General features: G+C 38.3%; 1 protein-coding gene across 2 annotated transcripts in view; it reads right to left on the bottom strand.

Moving 5' to 3' along the window:
- The window catches only part of MNS1 (meiosis-specific nuclear structural 1), a 25,667-nt gene that overhangs the window by 12,622 nt on the left and 9,022 nt on the right, over positions 1-4,023 (bottom strand). The gene's annotated exons all lie outside the window — the stretch shown is intronic.

The following is a 4,023-nucleotide window of genomic DNA, read 5'->3' as shown; positions in this document are numbered from 1 at the left end:
GGGTGGTTGGCTGGCTGGCCCTGCCCGTGATGGGGGTGAGGGGGCTGATCTGGGGTGGGGCCGGGCGAGGGGAAGGGCCACACGGGGTTGGCTGGCCCACTGCCCTCGATCTGCTGGTTCGCTGGCCACAGTGGGCATCATAGCGACCAGTCAGTCTGGTCATTAGAGCGTTCTGGTCACTGGCTTTTTATATATATAGACATGAGAATTCTGAGTTGGAAGGGTCCTTAGTTGTCACCTAGATGTACATCTTAATACAAGTACCCCATACCTACAAAGAGATAATCAAAGTAGTAAGGCTAGAAAGATATTACTGGTGTTATGGTGTGTCCTCTTGCCCTTACTGCTGGAGGTGCAAATGTATACAACACTATATTGCTCTTCTTTCATAAAAAGAATATTAAAAATTAGGATTACGTTTCTAGGTTAGTCTATAAATTTTACTCTACTAAGAGGCTGATATATACTTGCAAGGTTGTTGTTTTTTTAGTTGGACATTGGTTGTGAACCAATGTACAAACCCAATCGCAATTCATAATTGCCTCTACAAAAAAAATGTGCATCAATGTGCAAATAAATGACCTTTACCTGAAGGACAAATGCACACATTTCCACTGGATATATACCTAGGAGTGAAATTTATGAGTCACAGGGTAGACTATATTCAAATTTAGTAGATAATGCTGGTTTTCCAATGATTTATAGATTTACACTCATTAATAATACCTAAGTGCTCTCACTGCTACCCATCCTTAGTAACACTTTTTAGTCTAGTCATTCTTTTACACTTTAACCGCTCTTGTGGGTGTCTAATACATCACTGGGGTTTAAGTTATGCTTCCCTAGTACTAATGGAACTGAGACCTGTTCAATACATTGTAATTTATATATATCTTCTGTGGAGTTCTTATTCAACATTTTTGCCCTTTTTTATACTGGATTGTCTACTTCTTACTGTTGCTTAAAAGTTCTTTATATATTATGGATATAAGTCTCTTGTTGGTTATATACATTATAATTATCTCCTTCCAGTCTGTGGTTACTCTCATAGTGGTTTCTTTGGATGAAGAGATGTATTCTAATTCACCAATTACTTTCTTCATTGTCAAAGACTTGTGTGTCATGTTTTAAGAAATGCTGCTCACCACAGAGACACAAAGATATCCTATATAATCCTATATAATAAAACCCTAATATGCAAATTGACCGACTGGCAGAATGACTGGTTGCTATGACACACACTGACCACCAGGGGGCAGACACTAAATACAGGAGCTGCCCCCTGGTGGTCAGTGCGGCTCAGAGAGAAGCTAGGCTCACGGCTGGTGAGTGCAGTGGCGGTGGCAGGAACCTCTCTTGCCTCTGCGGCAGTGCTAAGGATGTCCGACTAACGTCCCCCGAGGTCTCCGGACTGTGAGAGGGCGCAGGCCAGGCTGAGGGACCCCCTGAGTGCATGAATTTCATGCACCAGGCCTGTAGTTTTCTTATATCAGTCTCTCAAAGTTCTGTCATTTCACCATTCACTTTTAGACTACAATTCTTCAGGGAATGCTTTTTGTATGTGGTGTGAGGCAGAAACCAAGTTCATTTTCTTCCATGCAGATATACAATTGATCCAGTCCATTTTATAAAAATGTCTTTAATGCTCTGCAGTGTTAGTTTTTTCATAAAGTAAGTGTGCATACATGCATGGATCTGCTTTTGGATTTTTCTATCCCATCCTTCTTCAGCTGGGGTTCCATAAGAGAATCAGGCCTCACAGAAAATGTAATGATTTGTGTTTTTAATTTTCTCAAAGATGGTATATAGCTGGCATTATTTTAGATCCATAGGAGTTAATTCATTACATATAATGGATGCCTTAGGTCATTATGGCCTAAATTTTCTGGTTGAGAAGAGGTGCTCCATTCTATTCCATTCTATTCCATTGATCCATTTGTTTATCCTGTGCTAAAGCCACACTATCTTAATTATTGTAGCTTTAAAATAAGTACTCATATCCTAGAGAAGTCCCCAGTTCTGATCTTGAAGATTATCTTAGGAGTCTGCCAGTCAAGATGGCAGAGTAGATAAACATTGTGCTCACCTTCTCCCATGATATCAAAATTACAGCTAAATTATAGAACAACCATAATTGAGAACCACCAGAAAACGAGCTGAACAGAATTCCTATAACTAAGGATATAAAGAAGAAGCCATGTCAAGACTGGTAGGAAGACATGGAAAGGGCAGGTCCCAAGCACACAGTGAGGTGATTAAGAATTGAGAGGGCTGGCTGGTGTGGCTCAGTGGTTGAGCATCAACCTATGTACCAGGAGGTCACAGTTCAGTTCCCGGTCAGGACACATGCCCAGGTTGAAGGCTCGATCCTCAGTAGAAGCATGCAGGAGGCAGCCAATTGATGTTTCTCTTTCATTGATGTTTCTCTCTCTCTCCCCCTTCCCCTCTCTCTAAAGTCAATAAAAAACATATTTTTTAAAAAGAATAAGCTACCTAGAAATAAATTTACCCAAGGAGGTAAAATACCTGTGCTCAGGAAACTATAAGATACTGAACAAAGAAATTAAAGAAGACACAAATAAATGGAAGGATATACTGTGCTCATGGATAGTAAGAATTAACATTAAAATGTCCATACTACCCAAAGCAATCTACAAATTCAATGCAATCCCCACCAAAATACCAATGGCATTTTTCCATAGAACTAGAACAAATAATCTAAAATGTATATGGAACTGCAAAAGACACCAAATATCTAAATCACATTGAGAAAGGAGCAACATTGGAGGTATCAAGCTACTTAAAATCAAACTATACTACAAGGCTACAGTAATCAAAACAGCATGGTACTAGCATAAAGAAAGACACCTAGAACAATGGAACAGAATATATAGAGAGCCCCCTAAAATAAACCCACATCTATGTGGTGAATTAATCTGACTAAGAGGCAAGAATAGTCAATGGGTAAAGACAGTTTCTTCAATAAACTGCTGAAAATAGGGCAGATACATGCAAAAAAAAAAAAAAAAGAAAGAAATGATCACTTTTTACACCATATACAATAAACTCAAAATGGATTAAAGACTTAAATATAAGACCCAAAACCATAAAACTCATAGAAGAAAACATAAGCAGTAAAGTTTCTGACATCACTCTTAGCAATATTTTTTTGGATATGTCTCCCTGGGAAAGGAAAACAAACAAACAAAAATAAACAAATGGGACATCAACTAAAAAGTTTTTGCACAGCAAAGAGAACCAACAGCAACATGAAAAGGCAGCCTAGTGAATGGGAGATTTTCGCCAATGATACATCTGATAAGCAGTTAAAATCCAAAATAATTATGTAACTCATACAATTTAATATAAAGTAATTTGATTAAAAATAGGCAGAGAACCTGAATTGACTTTTCTCCAAAGAGGACATACAGATGGCCAACAGACATAAAAAGGTGCTCAACATCACTAATTATCAGGAAAATGCAAGTTAAACCCAAAATGCAATCACCTCACACCTGTCAGAATGACTATCATCAATAAATCAACAAACAACACTGGCGAGGATGTAGAAAAAAGGGAACCCTGTGCACTTTTGGCAGAATTAAAAATTGATGCAGCCACTCTGGTTGGTGTGGCTTAGTTGGTTTGGCGTTGTCCCAGGCACCAAAGGAACAAGACAAGGATGCCCACTTTCTCCACTCCTGTTTGATATAGTACTGAAAGTGCTAGCCATATCAATCAGACAAGAAGATATAAAAGGCATCCAAATTGGAAAAGAAGTAAAACTGTCCTTCTTTAGAGATGACATGATACTATACATAGAAAACCCCAAAGACTCCATCAAAAACCTACTAGACCTAATAAATGAATTTGGCAATGTAGCAGGATACAAAATTAACACCCAGAAATCTATGGCTTTTTTATACACCAATAATGTACTCACAGAAATAGAAACTAAAAAAATCCCATTTACCACTGCACCAAAAAAAATTAAGATACCTAGGAATAAACTTAACTAAGGAC

The sequence above is a fragment of the Myotis brandtii genome, unplaced genomic scaffold, assembly GCF_000412655.1.
Source record: "Myotis brandtii unplaced genomic scaffold, ASM41265v1 scaffold626, whole genome shotgun sequence".
Classification (NCBI taxonomy): domain Eukaryota; kingdom Metazoa; phylum Chordata; class Mammalia; order Chiroptera; family Vespertilionidae; genus Myotis; species Myotis brandtii.
The sequence above is the reverse complement of the archived record's forward strand: the minus strand, read 5'-3'. Positions and strand labels throughout refer to the sequence as shown.